General features: G+C 35.3%; 1 non-coding gene across 1 annotated transcript; it reads left to right on the forward strand.

Moving 5' to 3' along the window:
• The first annotated feature begins 667 nt into the window (after positions 1 to 667).
• Positions 668 to 773, forward strand: LOC121205787 (small nucleolar RNA R71). Its single transcript, XR_005900862.1, has one exon. It is a non-coding gene; the product is annotated as a small nucleolar RNA R71 (small nucleolar RNA).
• The last annotated feature ends 22,461 nt before the right edge of the window (positions 774 to 23,234 follow it).

Here is a 23,234-nt window from a genome sequence, read left to right on the forward strand (position 1 = left end):
TTAGTTCGGACAGCTGGCCTATCTGAGTTTCGAGCCCTTGGATCGACACTTGTTGATTTTTAAGTGCTGTCTCAGTGTTTTGGAAACGGGTTTCTGACACCGATAAAAATTTAGACAGCATCTCTTCAAGGTTCGGTTTCTTTTCCTGTTGATAGGGTGGTTGTTGAAAACTTAGAGGATGTTGTGGTCTTTTATCTCCTTGATTGCCCCACGAGAAATTGGGATGGTTCCTCCAACCTGCATTATAAGTGTTACTATATGGGTTATTTTGGGATCTAGTGTCATTGTTACCCATATATTGGATTTGTTCCTCCTCGATGCTAGAGTTGAAGGGCTGACACTCTGTGCATGCTCCTCATCTATTCGTCTCGCACCTCATTACTGAATGTACCTGAGTAGAACCAAGTAAACCATCAATCTTTTTATTTAGAAGTTCTACCTGGTTTGACAGCATAGTAACCGAATCAACGTTATAAACGCATCTTGTTTTAGTTGGCTTAGTCTTCATGACTTGCCACTGATAGTTATTCAGTGACATCTCTTCAATAAATTCGTACGCCTCTTCAGGTGTTTTGTTGTTGATGGTTCCCCGGCTGCTGCATCAATCATTTGCCTTGTCGAGGGGTTCACACCATTTTAGAATGTTTGAACTTGCAACCATAGAGGTAATCCATGGTGAGGACACCTTCGCAGTAGGTCCTTGTATCTCTCCCATGCATCGTAAAAAGTTTCTAAGTCCATCTGCATAAACGAAGAGATATCATTATGTAATTTGGCTATTTTAGCCGGCGAAAAATATTTTAATAAAAAATTTTCGGTCATTTGTTCCCAAGTAGTAATTGACCTTCGTGGTAACGAGTTCAAACACTATTTAGCTTTGTTCCTCAATGAAAAATGGAATAACCGAATATGAATGGCATCGTCAGAAACACCATTAATTTTAAATGTATCACAGAATTCCAAGAAATTTGCCAAGTGAGTGTTTGGATCCTCATCCTGTAAACCATCAAACTGAACAAATTGTTGTATAATTTGAATAGTGTTAGGTTTTAGTTCAAAATTATTTGCAGCAATAGCAGGCCTAACTATACTTGACTCAGTTCCTATTAAAGTAGGTTTAGCATAATCATACATAGTACGAGGAGCAGGATTTTGATTTGCTAGTTCAACGGGTATCGCAGGAGGTAGCTGATTGTCGTGGTTTTCAGCCATCTCCTCGGTTGGGGTTTGAATATCGTCCTCTTGCTCGTTCTCTATGTATCTTAAGCTTCGCCTTATTTCTCTTTGGTCTCTGCGAACTGTGCGATCGATTTCTTCGTCAAAAAGTAGTGGTCCTAACGGGTTTCTTCAAGTCATAAACTATAAAAACCTGCCAAGAGAAAGAAAAAGTAAATTAATAAATAATAATAATATAATATAATTAACTTGTAAGAAAAATAAATGGCTAAAGTAATAAAAATTGAGCGTTCCTAATATCTTAGTTCCCCGGCAACGACGCCAAAAACTTGATCACGATTTTTCTGTGACAGGTTTTAAATATTTATAAAGAATCATTCTTGAAACTAACTATTACCACAATGTAGGCAAGTGTACCTATCAAACAGTAGGAAAGTTTTAGCAAGACCAGATTGTCAAACCCAAAGGAACTAAAAGTACTAGTAATAACTGTCTTTTTATTATCTAGCCTAAGAATAAGGGGGTTTGTTTTAACTAACTAATTAACTAAACTAAGAATTCACAAAAAAATAGAATTGGGGGATTACTTTTGGAAAACGATTGAATTAAGACAATACCTAAGGAAGAATCCACTTAGACTTCACTTGTTATTTTGACTCCGAATCGGACGATTTATTCATTTAACTTATTCCGTAGAGATCCCTAAGTTATGTTATTATCCCTATTCAAGACTAGTAACGTCTAATCCCTAGATTGAATAATTGAGACTTTTCTCTAATTAACACCCTAGGATTGTATTAACTCGATCTATGGATCCCTTTATTAGGTTTCACCCTAATCCAGAAAAATCTTGTCACCCTATCTCTAGGCGCGCAACCAACTCCACTTAATTATGACAATTGTACTCTTAGACAGGGTCTATTCCTCCTTTAAATAAAAGCTTAACTTGAATCAATATCCTGGAATATCAAAACAAGAATTAAGAACACATAATTAAGAACAAGCCAAATATTTATCATACAATTCAGAAAATAATAACAAGATTCGTCTTAGGTTTCATTCCCTTAGGTATTTAGGGGATTTAGTTCATAACTAAAAACGAAAACATCTCAGAAGAATAATGAATACAAAACATAAAGAAAACCCAAAACTCCTGGAGGGAAATTGAGGAGATATCTTCAATCTTGATGGTGAATCCGACTTTTGAGATGGCTCAATCGGCTTCTCTTGAGCAGTTCCCTTCCTCCTTCTCTCTGTGTCCCCCTTTCTTTCTAATCTAGGGTGTATTTATAGGCTTTGGAATGCCTAAGAACCCTCGAAATTAGTCTTTTCTGAATTGGACTTAACTTGGGCTCGGCAGGGACACGCTCGTGTGCGATTACTTCAGGTCATGCTCGAACCTATTAGAATAGCATGGGTGTGTGTTCCACCCGTGTTAGTCATGCTTCGATTTTGCCAAATTGACACGGCCGTGTGGTCTGCCCATGTGAGGAAGTCCAGGCCGTGTTGATTTCGTACTTTGGCCCATTTTCTTTATTTTTGGCCCATTTCTCGTTCCTTTCGCTCTCCTATGCTCTCCTAAGTATAAAACATGAAATTAAGGCATTAGGAGCATCAAATTCACCAATTCTAAGGAAAAATCATCCATAAAATGTGTTAAGCGTGGGGTAAAAATATGTATAAATTACGGTTTATCAATAAGATTTGATAATGATCATGTGATAGGATTATGAGCCTAATTGCTTTGTGATATAGTACGGTTCATTTATTTAAATTGTGTTTCATTGGGTATGAGGAAAGTAAAGACAGGTATAATTGTCGAATAAAGTCATTATAAGAATATAGTAAGATACGAGCTTAGACAAGTGAAAGGTGGTTGAACTATTTGTTGAAATTATGATTACTCATAAATAATGTGCATGTGATTAAGAGGATGGAAATAACTTGTTAATTAATGTGATATGTTATAATGGGGAGACTATAGTGGCTAGGCTAATGCCAATGCATGTAAATAGTATTTATGAGTTAAAAGAGTAAGCACTACGAACGAATAAGTGGAAATCTTAAGATTTAATGCCAATTGTAATAATAGTATTCTTATGGATGGATAAAGTAAATGAATGTTAATAGTTGTTTATTATTTGCATAAGAACTTACTAAGTTTTGAAGCTTACCCCTTTCCTTTCCCATCTCTTATAAGTGAATTTAGCTAGCTCAGGTTGGAGATTGCCTAAGATGCCATCACACTATCAAGCTATCATTTGGGTACAAGTGAACACAAGTATTTTAAGTTTATGGCATGTATATATGTCATTATTAATTTGGCCAAGTGTGTTGGCTTATAATGATTTGGTGATTCATTTTGCATATGGCCATGAGATTTGGTTCATATTGATTATTGGGTTGCAAACCTAATTAATTATGGATGCATGTGTCAAAGTCTTAATGATGATGGATGGTGTTATATAGCATATGGGTATGATGAATGAATGATGACAAAAATTGGTATGGCTATGATCATGGTTTAAATGTGTGAATTGAGGGTAGGTTAATAATGTTGAATGGATATGAAATTGGTGTGGAATGCCTTAAGTAAACTTGTTAATCTGAGTATGTGAAATAGTAACATTACATTGGCATGAATTAGTCTTGATTAGGAATAATTGATTGTCAAAATGTGACATGTTGTGTGCCATGAAATATGTTTAAGTATGTGAGTGCCTAAGGGTGGCAAAAGGCTTGGAAAATAGCCTCAAAGTTGTCCACACGGGTAGACACACGGGCATGTGTCTAGGCCATGTGTGACACATGGTCCACCCCATGGGCGTGTGTTCCGGCTGTGTGTCCCATGCAACCTAATTAGATAAAACAGAATGCCCAGTAGTGAACACACGGGTAGCGACACGACTATGTGTCTCAGCCGTGTGAAGGACACGACCTCAGCACATGGGCGTGTGACTTGGCCATGTGACCCTATTTTGGTTGATGACGTCATAAACAGGGAGTTACACAGGCTGAGGACACAGGTGTGTCCCAACCTCAGCACATGGGCGTGTGTGACCACACAGCTTACACACACGGGCGTGTGTGACCACACAGCCTACACACACGGGCGTGTGATCCTGCTTTCATGGAAATATTTCTAAGTCTTCCAAGTGCTTTCAAAGTTCTCGGTTTAGTCCCGAACCAGACACAATGTATGTTTTGGGCCTCGTGGGCCTGTATAAGGGACGACATGCATGTGAATGAAAATTTTTAAATTTGGACAAAAATTCATGTCTCGATTTTATATGATTGTGTGAATTTATGTCAAATAATGCCTGTACCCTGTTTCGACATCGAATACAGGTAAGGGGTGTTACAAATCTTACATATTTCTGTAATAACTATTTCATCAATGTAGCTATTTCAATTATTCACATTGAAGCTTTGAGTTTTTCCAAAATTACAACCATCATATAGAATTTAAACCATTGTGCAACAATATGACTAACATTTCAGCTATACAGATAAAGTAACACTTCCACATCAAAGTGCACCTCAACTTAAAAGAGGGAGAACCAAAAGTGGCCCCAATCATAACCAATGCAGTAATACAGTAATACAATTTCTAGAATCAAAATTAGGTGCTGGTTTTACACGCCCAAGACACACGCCTGTGTTCCAGGCAGTGTAGCACACATTGCTGAGACACATGCCTTTGTCTCTGCCTGTCTGCTCAATTCTGAGCATTATGTTTCTCAAAATTAAGCTGCAAGGGACACACAGCCTAATCACATGCTCATGTTACCAAGCCACACGGTCTAGACACACACTCGTGTGTCTATCCATGTGGACAAAATAAAGTCATTCCTAGCTTCATTTCTCACCTCAAACTTTACCATAAACCTACACCACATCTTGCATTCATAACTCAACGAATCCAAGCATTTTAATCAAGTTAATTCTATCATTTAACATGATATATCATCACAAGCTTTCATGTTAACTATCTTACTCTTTTATAAACATACTTGTTTACCCTCTCTTAATCAAACAATATATAGCACTTATGTTATCACCATGACATAAGCTTAAATACATCTATACATGTACCAAAACATAATCATCGCTAGCCATTCCAATGGCTAGGTTACATTAATTGTAACGCCCCCACACCCGAGACCATCGCCGGAGTCGAGTATGAGGTGTTACTAAGCTTAGTTTAACATTTTTAGAACTTTGGATTATTGTTTCTACATTCACAGCTTTTAAGCTACTTGCGTCACAGTCACAAGAAAAATCATATCTCGAGTTACGAAACTCGAAATCAAGATCTGTAAATTTTCCCTGAATCTAGACTCATATACCTATCTAATAATTGTTTTCTAGAATTTTTGGTTGGGCCAATTAGTACATTTTATTAGTTAAAGTTACCCCTATTTCAGGACTCGACTAGTCAGACCTCTATTTACTACGAACCACATTTCTCTCTGTACAAAATTCATATGACTATGAGATTTGTTTCTACTAAAACTAGACTCAATAAGGATTCTGGAGATATAAAATATACCACCTAATTATATCTTTATAATTTATGATGAATTTCTAAATTTGGAACAGGGGATTCAAAAACTGCTACGACCCTGTTTCACTAAAATTCAAATATCTTCTAACATATAATTCCTTTACCTGTTTGATTTGTTTAATGTGAAACTAGACATAATAAGATTCAATTTTATATGTAGTCCATCACCAAATTCAATTGCTATGATTTTTAGTAAATTTTCAAACTCACGTCAGTGTTGCTGCAGTATTCTGTTTATGGCAAATTTCATCCTTTTTATGAGTTTTTATGCACTAAGTATCTTAATAGTTTTCCTTAACATCAAACATAATCTACACTAACCATTTTCATAATTTATCATGATCAAGCATTTCCTCAACCATTCCACAACCATACCATAAGATCATTTACACAAAATAGGTATATTGCTAACATAAGCTTTATCGAGTTTCCGGGATCTCAAAAACGTAAAAATCATTAAAAACGGGGCTTGGAATCACTTACTATGGAGCTTGGAAGCTTGAAACAAACCCTAGCTATGGAGAACCCTTGAAATTTCGGCCTAATGAAGAAGATGGACAAAAATTGGCTTTTAATTTTGTTTTTAATTCATTTTAATAACTAAATGACCAAAATACCCTTACTACTAAACTTTCCAAAAATTCCTTCCATGTCCTAATTTTGTCCATGAACTTAAAATTGGTCAAATTGCTATTTAAGACCTCCTCATTAATATTCCAAAACAATTTCATACTAAAAACTTCTAGAATGCAAGTTTTGCAACTTATTCGATTTAGTCCCTACTTTCAATTTAAGCACTTTAGGCATAGAATTTCATCACGAAATTTTCACACAATCATGCAATCATATCATAAACCTCAAAATAATTATAAAATAATTATTTCTATCTCGGATTTATGGTCACGAAACCACTATTCCGATTAGGCCCTAATTCGGGATATTACAACTCTCCCCCCTTTAAGGATTTTCGTCCTCGAAAATCTTACCTGTAAATAGATGTGGGTATTGATTTCTCATAGTTTCTTCGGATTCCCATGTAGCTTCTTCTACTCCATGCTTTTGCCACAACACCTTCACAAGTGCAACATTTTTATTCCTTAGTTGTTTGACCTCTCGAGCTAAAATCTTAATCGGTTCTTCTTCGTATGTCATATCTGGTTGTAGTTCAATTTCTGTCGGTGAAACTACATGTGAAGGATCCGAACGATACCGACGTAACATAGATACGTGGAACACATCATGAATCTTCTCTAATTCAGGTGGTAATGCTAACCGATATGCTACCGGTCCAACTTTTTCAATTACTTCATACGGCCCAATAAAACGCGGACTTAATTTGCCCTTCCGTCCAAATCTAAGGACTTTCTTCCATGGAGACACCTTTAAAAATACTTTATCACCAACTTGAAATTCAATGTCCTTTCGTTTTAAATCTGCATAAGATTTCTGTCTATCTGAAGCAGCTTTCAAACAATCTCGAATTACCTTCACTTTTTCTTCAGTTTCTTTTATTAGATCAACTCCATAAATCTGATTTTCCTTGAGTTCAGTCCAATACAAAGGCGTTCGACACTTACGACCATACAATACTTTATAAGGTGCCATTTTCAAGCTCGTCTGATAACTATTATTGTAAGCAAATTCCACCAACGGTAAGTATCTTTCCCAACTTCCTTGAAATTCCAATACACAACATCTAAGCATATCTTCAAGAATCTGAATTATTCTTTCTGATTGTCCATCAGTTTGTGGATGAAAAGCAGTACTGAAATTTAACTTTGTACCTAACGCGTCTTGCAACTTTTTCAAAAACCGCGAGGTAAACCTTGGATCTCTATCTGAAATAATCGACAATGGTATTCCGTGTAATCTAACAATTTCTCTAATATACAGTTCAGCCAACTCGTTAAGAGAATAATCCGTACGTACCGGGATAAAATGAGCTGACTTAGTTAATCTGTCAACTATTACCCATATGGCATCTTTCTTTCCCGGAGTCAATGGCAATCCTGAAACAAAATCCATAGTAATCCGATCCCATTTCCATTCAGGAACCATAATAGGCTGGAGTAATCCTGAAGGTTCTTGGTGTTCAGCTTTCACCTGTTGACAAATTAAGCATCTGGACACAAACTCTGATATATCTCTTTTCATTCCATTCCACCAATACATTTTCTTCAAGTCATTATACATTTTCGTACTACCCGGATGAATCGAGAAATAACCACTATGTGCTTCCTGTAGGATCTTTTGAATCAATTCCTCATTCTTCGGTACACAAATCCAATCTTTAAACATTAAGCACCCATCAGAACCAATTCTGAAATCTGATCCCGTATCAGCTTCACACTGTTTTCTTTTGGCTAGCAAATCTTGATCATTTTTCTGAGTTTCAGAAATCTCTTGTAAAAACATTGGTTTTGCTCTTAACTCTGCTAGAATCGAACCATCATCTGACACTTTCAACTGAGTGTTCATAACTCTCAAAGCAAACAACAACTTTCTGCTCAAAGCATCAGCAACCACATTCGCTTTTCCTGGATGATAATCAATAACAAGCTCATAATCTTTCAATAACTCCAACCATCTTCGCTGTCTCAAATTCAAGTCTTTTTGTGACATCAAGTATTTAAGACTTTTGTGATCGGTATATACTCGGCACTTTTCACCATACAAATAATATCGCCAAATCTTCAAAGCAAACACCACTGCAGCCAATTCCAAATCGTGAGTAGGATAATTCCTCTCATGAGGTTTTAACTGCCTCGAAGCATAAGCCACCACTTTTCCTTCTTGCATGAGTACACACCCCAAACCATTTAGAGAAGCATCACTATACACCACAAATTCTTTACCTAATTCGGGTTGTACAAACACTGGTGCTTCAGTTAATAACTTTTTCAATTCTTCAAAACTCTGTTGACATTCTTCCGTCCATTCAAATTTAACATCCTTTCGAAGTAGTCTAGTCATAGGAGCAGCAATTATAGAAAATCCATTTACAAACCGCTGATGATACCCAGCTAGCCCCAAGAAACTTCTAACTTCAGTTACGTTTTTCGGTGGTTTCCAATCAACAATGGCTGAAATTTTACTAGGATCAACCCGTATACCATCACCTGAAACAATATGACCCAAAAATCCAACTTCCCGGAGCCAAAATTCACTTTTACTAAACTTAGCATACAGCTGCTTATTTCTCAAAGTTTGCAAAACTATTCTCAAATGCTCAGCATGCTCTGTCTCATCTTTTGAATAAATTAAAATATCATCTATAAACACCACAACAAATTTGTCCAAGTATGGCCGAAATATGCGATTCATTAAATCCATAAACACAGCAGGAGCATTTGTCAATCCGAATGGCAGTTTTAGGCATACCTTGTTCTAAAAGCAGTTTTAGGCACATCCGACTCTTTTACCCGCAGTTGGTAATACCCAGATCTCAAGTCAATCTTTGAAAACCATGTCGCTCCTTTTAGCTGATCAAACAAATCATCAATTCTTGGCAACGGATACTTTTTTTTGATTGTCACCTCGTTTAACTGCCGATAATCAACACACAACCTCATAGAACCATCCTTCTTTTTCACAAACAACACGGGAGCACCCCAAGGTGAAAAACTCAGTCTCACAAAACCTTTATCAGTCAACTCTTGCAACTGCAACTTTAATTCCTTCAACTCTGCTGGTGCCATTCTATACGGAGCAATCGAAATCGGAGCTGTTCCCGGTATCAAATCAATACCAAATTCTACTTCCCTGACTGGAGGCAAACCCGGCAATTCTTCTGGAAATACGTCCGCAAATTCACACACAACCGGTACTGATTCAACTTTCGTTTCAACTTCTTTTGTATTAATTACATACGCAAAATAAGCTTCATAACCCTTTCTCAGATATCTTTGAGCCGACATTGAAGAAATCACACTAGGCAATGCCTCTGATTTATCTGATTCAACCCGCAGAGTTTCACCATTTTCACACTTTAATTCTATAACCTTTTCTTTGCAATTTATTTTAGCATCATGCAATGTCAACCAATCCATACCCAAAATAACATCAAACTGATCAAATGGCAACAACATCAAGTCGGCCGGAAAGTAATGATCCCGAATCATTAAAGGACATTTCTTACATACTTTATCAACAGTCACACATTGACCTAACGGATTCGACACTCTAATCATAAATTCTGTGTTCTCAACAGGTATATTCATACTAGACACCAATTTCATGCACACATATGAATGAGTAGAACCGGGATCAATCAAAGCAATAACATTAACATTATAGAGGGAAAATGTACCGGTAATCACATCAAGTGAGGAAGCATCTTCACGCGCTTTAATAGCATAAGTTCTAGCCGGAGCCCTTCCTTCAGGTCTAACCGGTGCATCCCTGGCTACATTCTTACTGCTTGTTTCACTTCCAGCTTTTCTCGGATACCTTCCCCTCGAGTCTGCACCACTAGCTTTTACATTCTGAAATTTTTCTTTCTCAGCTCTCTCTGGGCAGTCTCTAATAAAATGATCCGGAGAACCACATCGAAAACATTCATTTGCTCTGCATGGAACAAAATGATTTCTACCACACCGCTGGCACTCGGGTTTAACAAATCTCGAGTTCCCTACACTGGCTGCAGAAGTATTCTAAGATTTAGGACCCACATTTTGCTTCTTATAATTCCCATATGATTGTCCAGCTGAAGCTTGGGAACGAGGATTCATATTCCTTGACTTTCTAGGTTGCTGTGAAAATTAACTACTCATCGGTCTTTTCTTCCAATTTTTAGTCTCAGCCTCTACCTTTTTCTTTTCTTTAAGTAGTTCTTCAGCCTTACAAGCTCGATCAACTAGTACTACCATTTCTTTTAGTTCAAGGATCCCGACAAATACTTTAATGTCTTCGTTGAGCCCGTCTTCAAATCGTCGGCACATCTTGGCTTCTGTAGGAACATATTCCCTGGCATACTTACTCAATCGAACAAACTCTCTTTCATATTCTGAAACTGTCATATTACCTTGCTTCAGCTCAAGACACTCTTTACATTTTTGATCAATAAACCTTTCACTAATATATTTCTTCCAAAACTCTTCTTGAAAGAATTCCCAGGTTACCCTCTCTTTCGGTACCACCGAAATCAAAGTCTTCCACCAATTATAGGCTGAATCTCTCAACAAAGATGTAGCACATTTCAAACATTCTTCAGGTGTACAAGATAATTCATCAAATACCCGGATAGAATTTTCAAGCCAGAACTCTGCTTTCTCTGCATCATCATCAATATTTGCTCTAAATTCTTCAGCCCCTTGTTTACGAATTCTGTCAACGAGAGTTCTGTGAAAGTTTATCATATCCATACCTTGAGGCATCGGGGGTACAGGTTGAGGAATTGGGGGAGGTGGGGGAGGTCGTACATTTGGGTTCGTACGAACGAACTCAGTGTACCATGCACTCATCATTTGGAGAAAGGCTTCCCGATCCCTTTCTCCTCCTCCCTGACCAACAGTAGGGGGTGGGTTTTCAGTCGGCGCTGCTCCTTCAGCCGGAGCTGGCGCATTACTCTCTACTTCATCTGCCACAGCTGGATCAGGATCCATTTACTATATATAAAAAAATTCATTTAAAAAGGTCAGAAGTCATTACACTATCACAATTCATACATATGGCATGTATAGCAAAATCCGTACATACAACACGTAGTCCGAGAACCGACTAAACCTGCTCTGATACCACTAAATGTAACGCCCCCACGCCCGAGACCATCGCCGGAGTCAAGTATGAGGTGTTACTAAGCTTAGTTTAACATTTTTAGAACTTTGGATTATTGTTTCTACATTCACAGCTTTTAAGCTACTTGCGTCACAGTCACAAGAAAAATCATATCTCGAGTTACGAAACTCGAAATCAAGATCCGTAAATTTTCCCTGAATCTAGACTCATATACCTATCTACTAATTTTTTCTATAATTTTTGGTTGGGCCAATTAGTACATTTTATTAGTTAAAGTTACCCCTATTTCAGGACTCAACTGGTCTGACCTCTGTTTACTACAAACCACATTTCTCTCTGTACAAAATTCATATGACTATGAGATTTGTTTCTACTAAAACTAGACTCAATAAGGATTCCGAGGATATAAAATATACCACCTAATTATATCTTTATAATTTATGATGAATTTCTAAAGTTGGAACAGGGGATTCAAAAATTGCTACGACCCTGTTTCACTAAAATTCAAATATCTTCTAACATATAATTCCTTTACCTGTTTCATTTGTTTCATGTGAAACTAGACATAATAAGATTCAATTTTATATGTAGTCCATCACCAAATTCAATTGCTATGATTTTTAGTAAATTTTCAAACTCGCGTCAGTGTTGCTGCAGTATTCTGTTTATGGCAAATTTCATCCTTTTTATGAGTTTTTATGCACTAAGTATCTTAATAGTTTTCCTTAACATCAAACATAATCTACACTAACCATTTTCATAATTTATCATGATCAAGCATCTCCTCAACCATTCCACAACCATACCATAAGATCATTTACACAAAATAGGTATATTGCTAACATAAGCTTTATCGAGTTTCCGGGATCTCAAAAACGTAAAAATCATTAAAAACGGGGCTTGGAATCACTTACTATGGAGCTTGGAAGCTTGAAACAAACCCTAGCTATGGAGAACCCTTGAAATTTCGGCCTAATGAAGAAGATGGACAAAAATTGGCTTTTAATTTTGTTTTTAATTCATTTTAATAACTAAATGACCAAAATACCCTTACTACTAAACTTTCCAAAAATTCCTTCCATGTCCTAATTTTGTCCATGAACTTAAAATTGGTCAAATTGCTATTTAAGACCTCCTCATTAATATTCCAAAACAATTTCATACTAAAAACTTCTAGAATGCAAGTTTTGCAACTTATTCGATTTAGTCCCTACTTTCAATTTAAGCACTTTAGGCATAGAATTTCATCACGAAATTTTCACACAATCATGCAATCATATCATAAACCTCAAAATAATTATAAAATAATTATTTCTATCTCGGATTTATGGTCACGAAACCACTATTCCGATTAGGCCCTAATTCGGGATATTACATTAATCATTTACATTTTCATGCCATTATGGCCATCATAACCTATACATGCCATTACAACCACAATTGATTTACCATATTGTACTGACATGGGCCGATGGATAGTGTGAGTGATCTCCGCCAAGCTTCCAAGCCAACGAACTTCTGATTTACTCTAAAGTAGGGAAAATAAAATGGAGTAAGCATAAAATGCTTAGTGAGTTCGTATAACATGGTACTTAACTTACCATTCAATTTTATTTTGAGGTAACTATGTAAGGCATAATCAATTAGTTTGATCTCAAGCCTTACACACATTCTTATTGCCCTTGTTAGCCATATATTCCATATTAACACCAAAACATATATGGGCTCAATAACAATCAAGTTTCCAAACACATATGCTTTCCACAACATGTATTCATTCAACGTACATAATTCATCTCATTATTTCAAGTATAATTTCGTAATAGTTCATTTCAAGTTCAGATCATTTCAAATCAAAACTTTCTCATATTACTCAGAACATCAAGGTCATGATTAGTATACTCAAGGTGTACAAGTCTGTAATCAAGAATGAGCATATATTTATCAAATAAAGTCCATGTACAAATATCATCATCCCATGTTTTCATATATCATAAGTCATGTATTTTCATTTACTTGTATTTTAGCTGGATACATGTAATAAGTCATTTCATATCCATATCTTTTCATATCAAGATTTTTATCTATTGAATTTATCTGAAATATCGATGGTTACACAGGTAGTACACTCAAGGTGTACGGATTAGAATCCGTCAATTTAGGTCCAATAGTACCCGTAAGGTACAATATCAGAGGGTACACTCTAGAGCCACACATGTATACGATAGGATTACCAATCTAGTCTAAATCCTTTTAATGACATATTCTCTAAAGAGCTTGATCTGGATTACTCGACCGGGCTAAATCCAATTCATAACATATATTCAAGAGGATTCATATCAGGATTACCTGTACGGGTTAAATCCTTTCATAAATGAGTTCAATAGGATTACTCGTCCAAGCAAAATCCCGTCAGCAACAAATGCAAGACCTCATTCATTTCGAGAAATCACATATCCATCAATATTCATTTATTCAATGAGATTTAACATTTTCAAGCATTTCTCAGCATGTAATTATTTCATACATCTATAACATTCATATAATTTAAATGATCACATTCCACATTCGTTTGAAGCATAAAAGTAGCATTTTTCTCGTTTATCCTTTATCGGGCATTTTTGTTAATCGGGCTTTATCAAGTATATTTTCAATGTCATATACATATATGATATTTAAACAATTCACAAACACAACACTTAATTCAAACATAAAAACATATACAATTTAGTTACACGAACTTACCTCGACAATTATTCGTGTACGAAAAATCTACTAATCCGACTTTTTCCTCTTTTCCTTATTCTAGCTCTGAATTTGGTCTATCCATATCTATACGAGTAAATTTGACATCAATTTATCATATTTTATAATCAAGTGGACTCAATTTTACGTCCTAGGAAAAATTACCATTTTACCCCTAACTTTTTCATAAATTTCGATTTCTTCCCTAGGCTTGGAAAATGAAATTCATGAAATCTGACCCTCTACCCAAGCTTAGCTGAAATATACATACAACTTTTACAGCACATGCATTTTACAAATTTCATAATTTTCCATGGGTTTTCACCATTTTTCAATTTAGTCCCTAAATCATGTTTTCATAAAAAATCACTTTGTAAAAGTTGTTTTTTTATCAACAACCTTTCATTTTCTACCATATATTTCAAATTTCCAGCATATACATCCATAATCCATTTTCCATACTTTGATAACTTTACAAATTGATCCCCCAAATAGATAGATTAATCTACCCCGATTTCAAAAATATCAAAATTACTAAAAAAAAGGCCAAGGAAACTTACCCAATTTTGCCATGAAAGTTTCTTCTCTCTCTCCTAGGGTTTCCATGTATTTTGGGGAAAAAGATGAGAAAAATAAGATGATATTTCTTTTTATCATCTTTTAATTAATTAATTTAGTTGAATTCCAATTTAGTCCCTACCCTTTTTTAAAATTTTCCATGGATGAGTCATTTAAAAATATCAACATACTTTCATTAATGGTCTAGTTACCATATAAGGACCTCAAGTTTTGAATTCCATAGCTATTTGATCTTTCTAGCTACTAGAATCTGACTTTTACATTTTATGTGATTTGGTCCTTCTCGTAATTAAGCACATAATCGGTAAAAGTTTCTTATCAAAATTTTCACATGACATGCCTATAATAATATGGACCATAAATTAAAATAAAATAAATTTTATTTTTTGGCTCGGATTTTTGGTCCCAAGACCACAGTTCTAATTTCACCGAAATTGGGTTGTTACAGGTACTTTTGCACATGTGTATATTACCCGTACATCCATTGAGATTTCAATAGTTTGCTGGAAAAAGACTCTTGAAGTGTGGAAAGGTGAAATTAATGGAAGCTTGTTATGTGATGAGCTCATCTATGTTTACTTGATATTCTTATGAGATTATATGACTAACTTGTTGAGTAAGTGTATATGTTTAGGTAACTTACCCAAAATCGATGGAACGTAAATTTATGTATGCTTGTACTAATAAATATGATCGGTAAGTTTATTTTTTTGTTATAGGAACTTACTAAGCATAAAATGCTTATTCCGTTTTCCTTGTTTTATAATGCTCAAAGCTCGCGAAGGTTGGAAGTCGATCAGAGCAATTATCACACGCTTAGTTGGCCAATGATGGCTTGTAATTTTGGTTTTGTAATCTAGCCATTGGAGTGGCTAGTGATGGTCTAAGTTTGGCTATTTTTGAAGTAATATTTTGGTAATCACATAACTGCTTATTATGTGTTAGTTTGTTGGAAAGTATGTTAGCATATAAGTTTATGATAATAGTTAGTTTATATCATTGATGCATGAGATAATACCACATGATTGATGGAAAATTTTATGTGAATATGATGTTGGATTGGTGAATATTTGCTTCAGTGCTTTGGTGTAGGAAAATGGTAAGTTTTTGGTGACAAATGAGCCAGGAAATGGCCTTATTTTGTCCACATGGGTAGACACACAGGCTTGTGTCTTGGCCGTGTGTGACACACTTCTTGTCCCATGGGTATGTAGTCCGGCTGTGTGTCCTCTGCTCTTAAAAATAAGAAACATAATGCTCAGAATTGGGCACACGGGAAAAGACACAAGTATGTGTCTCAGCCGTGTGGTTGACACGACCTTGGACACGGGTGTGTTACATGGGCGTGTGACTCTAATTTCTTCATGCCTTAAAAGTCAAAAATTTACACGGGTTAGGGACACAGGCATGTGTAGTACACGACTTGTCCACATGGGCGTATGGCCTTGCACCTTAGAAATTTTTTGAAATATCATGAAAAATTTTATGAGTTTCTGATTAAGTCCCGACTTGATTCCAATGCTCGTAGTGGACAACAAGGGTCCAATTAAGGGATGTTTTGAATGATCTCGATAAATGAATAGGAATCTACGTAAATTATATGTAAAATGTTCTGAATATTTCAGTAATACTTTGAAACCCTATTCTGATTACGGATATGGGTTAGAAGTGTTACAGAAATATAGTCAGACCTAGCTAGAGTATATGGCATCCAGGAAAAGGAGGATGCCGAAGCCCATAACGTTCTTATGGGTAAATTCTCTTTATTTGACACTTTCATACATACATTGATAGACCCTTAGTCTACCCATTCTTACATTTATGATAATTTTGTGGTTGCAAAGAGTCTTAGAGTTGTCCCCATAGAGGTTAGAATGGTAGTCACAGATCATTTAGGCCAGGGTACTGTAGTAAATAGGGTGGTAAACGACTATTCTATAAGTTTTGGCGAACATGTATTTTTGGTGGATTTAATGTTATTTAGTTTTTGAGTTTGTTGCCATATTGGGGTTGGATTGGCTTATAAGACATAATGCAGTAGTTAAGTGAAAGTCTAGAAGGGTATGGTTGGTATCCACTAATGGAAATAAATTGTTTGTCTTGGGAACGAAGCGGGATATCGTGAACAATTTAGCTCAATTTTTTTAGCTCACAAATTGTTGGTTAAGGGTGGAGATACTTATTTAACATATATCCTAGATTCTAAAATGGTGAGGGAAGACTTTGGATAGGTACCAATTCTGAATGAATTTCCAAATGTCTTTTCAGAAGAATTATCGGGGATTCTACCAAATAGAGACGTGGAGTTCTCTATTGATGTGACATCGAGGACTACTGTCTCAAGTGCGCCTTATAGAATGGCTTCAGTAGAGTTGAAAAAGTTGAAAACTTAGCTGCTAGAACTATTGGATAAGGGTTTCATCAAAACAAGTGTTTCACCTTAGGGTGCACCAATACTGTTTGTGTAACGCCCCAATTTTAAGGAATTTTGTGAATGTTGGCATAGGTTTAATTATGTTTGTGGGCCTCTAGAAGGCCCAAGCTTAAGATAGAACCCGTCAATTTTAGTTAATTTTTTTTTGTTCCATAAGAAAAAGGGGGTGAAATTATGAAATAGGACTTATATGAAAATGTTTGAAAATGCTATAGGCTAAATTGAAGTGGCCAAATAAATAGGAGTGCAAAATAGGAGGATTTGCATGACAAACCTCCCATTTTACATGAAGTGGCCAGCCATCATGTTGTTGTAGACAAAATGTGCACTTGATATCCATAATTTATGGTACAAATTGATACAAATTGATAATGGGTTAGGTAAATGTTCCATGAAAATGGGTTAGGTAAATGTTTCATGATAATGGGTTAGGTAAATGTTCCATGATGGGAATTTCATGTCTTTTGTATTAAAGAATTAAATGGATGAAATATGAAATTTTATTTAAAAAAATGGGGTGAAAAGAACAAAGTTTTGTCCATCTTTGTTCATCATAGCCTAAAGTTAGAGAAGAGAAAGCTCTTGAATGTTCGGTCACTTGGGGAAGAAAATTGAAGGTAAGTTCATGGTAGTTTGCTTTTATTTTGAGGTTCATGAGTTCTTCTTGATTCTACCTTAACTCTTGAAGCATATTTTGGTTTTTAGTTGTGTTGTGAGCATTTAGTCATGAATTAAAATGAAGAAATGGTTGTTGTTTCATGTTCTTTTGATGAAAAATGGAAGATAGGTGAAGTTGAGCCAAACAAATGAGCATGCATGTGCCTTAGATGTTAAAGGGAAAAATTGGCTAACATGTTGTGCTTTAAAATGATGAAATGGAGATTATACTTCAGTAAAATCATAGATATGTGATGATTGATTGGTGATATACATGTTTTGTGACAGCCCTAATTTGACTCTAGTCGAGAAGTAGTTTCGGGACCACAAAATCGAGTCACAAGAATAATTAAATGTTATATTTTATGCCTATTATAAGTGAAAGTGTGTGTGTGAAAATTTCATGTTTTGATTTTGTCTTTTAAATGTGAAATTAATTAGAAAGGACTTATGTGTGAAACTTTGGAAATGTGATAGGTTAAATGGCAGTGGGCAAATAATGCATGGTGGAAAAAATGCAAACTTGCATGTCAAATTCCCCACTTTAGAGGAAGTGGCCGGCCATGATGGTATGGGATACAAAATATATGCATTTTGTATTAATATTATAATGACTACATGGTTTTATAATAGGAAATAAGTATTAGAAAAAAAAGAAGGCCATACATCCTTGCCTTGTTCATGTGAATGTTTGAGAAAGAATGGAGAAAAATGCTTTGAGGATTTCGGCAATGGACCAAGCTCAAAATCTAAGGTAGAACAAAAGGGCTCTTTGATATTTGGCCTTGGTGATTCTAATTGGAGGTATGTTTAATTTTATTTCTTGATAATTTATGTGAAATTGAGTTAATTGCTAAGCTCCTTTCATAACCCATGACTCAATTTTTGGGTTTGAAGTGCTGCATTCGGCTATGGGTTGTAGAGTGTCTTGGTGGGTGTTTTGATGTTTTTGTGATGAGGCATGAAGATGGTTGATTTTAAGTGTTTAATAAAAAGGATTGGATGTGAGTGTGTGTGAAATGGCAAATGATGAGTCACGGTAACTTCATGAAGAGTTCGGCTATTGTGTTTATGTGAATATATATATGCTGAATGTAGTCTTGGATAAGTAAATTTTGATGTATTAGATTGGTAACATGGTTATGCCGATTGTGAAAATGTGATAAAGGTGCCAAGAAATATTTGTAAACATGCATAGTACCGAATGTGTTCATGAATGAATAAGTTATGTGGGTTGTTTAAATGAAAGAAATGGATAAGTTAAGGTATAATTGAGTGTTCGAATATGAATTTAAGAAGAATGATACATTCGACTATGCTTTGATGTGCTTGGATTGTTGTTCATTGAGTAAGTGATTGAGGAATGGTTAGAAGAATTTGAATGCTAAACTAGTTGATTTGTTTATAATGTCCGATTATGATCATTTATAGAGATGTGAATGAATTGTTGTTATGTGAATAAATATTTGTTTGATGATGTATATATGTATTCGGCAATGGGATAAAATGTGTATTAAGGTAAGATTCAGGGTGATTATGCTTGTGATGTTGGGTTAATATTCGGCATTGAGTAATGTGGGGTAAGGTGATTAATCGGCTATGAAATTAGCTAAATTGAATAGGTATGTTTAATGATATGCTTAGTGTAATGTATAATCTTGTAACTCGGTTTAGTATTGAGATAAAGGTTAGATGTATGATTGGATTTTGGTATGTGTTAAATTGGTTAATCATAGATTTAATATGATGAAATGTTAATGAATAACATAATTGGTTTGAACCTTAAATAGTTGAAATAAAGCTTGTCGATTATGATTAAATGTTTAAATTGTAATGGTCATATATAGGTATATATATATATGCCTTATGTATGTACCATGTACACATAAGGACATTCGGAAATATGATTAAATTCATGTATAAGGAAGCATGATAAATTAAGTGACTCCTTGCTTGTGAATGTGAATTAGATATAAATTAAATAAGCATGAAATCGAGTCATGGCATGTTTTATTAAATATGATACATATTGAAATCTATTGTTTTAGATATAGATTAAATGATATGTGATTGCCAAATGTGATTGTTAAGTGAATAATATTAGTTAAGTACTTAAGCAAATCTATTGTTTTACTTAAGCTTAAGAGCAAAGAGGATCAAAGTCGGATAGGGGAAAAGAGAAAGTAAACGAATAGCCGTGGATATCTAGTCGTCAACCACTTCCGAGGTAAGTTTTAAGTGATTAAACGTTGAGTAAATTCAATCATAATAGGACATAATGAGTTGATTTAATAAGATATGATGTGGCCATGATATGTCTTAAACTCAAATGGTAAGTTCATAAGTGTTTGGACTTGGAAATTTAAGAGCAAATTGTAATAATTTGCTTAGAACAGTAGCAGTAACGTGATTTTAGAAAATCACTATAAATTGTTGGTGGGGAATTATAGGCTGAATAAAATATGTAATCAAACCTTAATTAGTCTAGTTTCTTATAAAAGAGACCGTGTAAGTAAAGAAATTTCCTATAAAGAGATATTTAAAGTTGTGTGAGACAGTGTCAAAATGACTCTGAAATCCCCTGTTCTGTTTTTAGAAAATCATTATAATTTTTAAAAAAATTGTTATAAGATAAAATTTATATGCTTAGACTCATTAATGAGCCTAGTTTCAAATGAAATCAAATAGAACATATTTTGACTTCTGTACAATGAGAAATTTGATTCGTAGTGAAGAGTGGGCAGATTAGTCAAACAGTGAAACAGGGGAAACTTTAAGAAAAATCTGGTATTGATTGGCCAAACCTAAAATTCTGAAAATTTTATGGATGGAAGATATATGAGTCTATATTCAGAGAAAATTAACGGCAATTGATTTTGAGTTTTGTAGCTCCAGTTATAAATAATTTAGTGACTATTGCTCAGGAAAATAGCTTGTAGTGAATATGTGAATTTGTTGTAAACATTGATGAAACTATTTGAGTTGCTTATAAGCTATTGCTGAAATTGATGTACAAGATAAATATATATATGTGTGGTAAAGCCGAATGGCTAGTGTGAAATATGTATGAGATATGTATATGTGGTCAAGCCGAATGGCTAATGTGAAATATGTATGAGATATGTATATGTGGTAAAGCCGAATGGCTAGTGTGAAATATGTATGAGATATGTATATGTGGTAAAGCCGAATGGCTAGTGTGAAATATGTATGAGATATGTATATGTGGTAAAGCCGAATGGCTAATGTGAAATATGTATGAGATATGTATATGTGGTAAAGCCGAATGGCTAATGTGAAATATATATGAGATATGTATATGTGGTAAAGCCGAATGGCTAGTGTGAAATATGTAGGAGATGTGTGTATATTGTGGCCGAATGACCAAATGTGAAAGGTGTGTATTATTAGATATTTGATGAGGCAAATGAATTACAAATATGATAGTCGATGTGAATGTTGTAACATGTGATTAAATGTACATGAAACTTGGAAATATATTCCGGGTAAGACCCGATGACTACGTGTGGAAATTATGTCCGGGTAAGACCCGATGACTACGTGTGGAGATTATGTCTGGGTAAGACCCGATGACTACGTGTGGAGATTTTGTCCGAGTAAGACCCGATAACTACGTGTGGGGACTATTCGAGCTAAAGGTTTCCCTGAAGATTCGAGTAAAGCATAAGATTATACGACTTCACAGTAACAATTGGTAATAAATACGTTCAATGCGTTAAGTTGGTCAGGTATGTATTTTGAGATTATATTTAAGCTTGATTTGGACTAAATCACAAGGCCGTTATGTGATGCATATGTGAGTAAAGCAATAAGACTGTTCTATGATTATTGTGCGTTTGGTCAATGTGGAAAGTTAGGTGAAAATATGTAATGTACCTATGTTTATAAGAGATCACTATCAAGTGAGAATTTATCTGCCTATTATATATGATGAGATGTGCATATTCGGCAAAGGGATGGTATGCCCGAAGGAAGAGTGAAATAAAAATACGAACAACTATGTTATAATTTGATTGTTATCTGTTGACACTGCTTAAAACTTACTAAGCATTGTAATGCTTACTCCGTTTACTTTGTTTCCTCTATTTTATAGATCTCATTTGGAAGCTACAGGCTCGGGGATCGTCAGTAACTAGTCACACTATCACTATCCACTGTTTGGTACTGCTATGTTTTGGATTATCTTATGGCATGTATAGAATAGACTAGTAGTGGGAGGATATTTTGGTTAATGTATATAAGCTATGCGACTATGACATCTTTTGAATGTTTACTTTTATAAGTTTTTTTTTTAAAATTTTATCCCTGGTTGTGTCTAGCAATTATCCAATTGAATGATCTTTACTTCAAGAAAATGTTCAAAATTTTACTGATCTGGCATGAGTTACAAGTCTGGTAATGCCCCTTACCTATTCCGGCGATGGTTACGGGATAGGGGTGTTACATTTAGTGGTATCAAAGCTACAGTTTAGTCGATTCTAGGACTAACGTAGCATGCGTGAGTCTATTTATAGATGCCATAAAGTGATAAAATGATAGTGTGATGATTTTTGACTATTAAAATGTGTTTGTTGTATTGTAATGAATCTTGATCCCAATCGAGCTGTAGCAAGCTTCTGACTATGAGAATTTGCGATATAACTTCACTTGGACATGCTCGGATTATTAAGTTGATCAGGTACGTATCATGTACTCGTATTTGAATTTTGATTTGGATTGAATTATAAGGGTATAAGTGATGCAATTTTGAAAGAGTGTTATGACTATAAATGTGATCTTTGTATGTAGCTATGGAACTGAAAGTTGAATGGTTGATAAGCATGTTATGTTTGTATTCAAGTAATGTAAATGATATACTAATGTGCATTGTTATATATGTATATATACATGAGAATTGAGAGTTATATAGATCCGGGCTAAGTTCCAAAGAGCATTCGTGCTAGTGATGAATCCGGGCTAAGTTCCGAAGAGCATTCATGCTAGTGATGAATCCGGGCTAAGTTCCGAAGAGCATTCGTGCTAGTGGTGTATCCGGGCTAAGTTCCGAAGAGCATTCGTGCTAGTGATGTATCCGGGCTAATTTCCGAAGAGCATTCGTGCTAGTAATGTATCCGGGCTAAGTTCCGAAGAGCATTCGTGCTAGTGATATATCCGGGCTAAACCTCGAAAGCATTCATGCTGGAGTTATGAGGCACTGTGTGTGCAAGTTCTTCAACCGAGCACTATGTGTGCCAGATCAGTAGTTGAGGCACTATGTGTGCGAGTTCTTCAATCGAGCACTATGTGTGTGAGATTGGTAATTGAGGCACTATGTGTGCG

This window comes from Gossypium hirsutum, chromosome A08 (genome assembly GCF_007990345.1).
Source record: "Gossypium hirsutum isolate 1008001.06 chromosome A08, Gossypium_hirsutum_v2.1, whole genome shotgun sequence".
Classification (NCBI taxonomy): domain Eukaryota; kingdom Viridiplantae; phylum Streptophyta; class Magnoliopsida; order Malvales; family Malvaceae; genus Gossypium; species Gossypium hirsutum.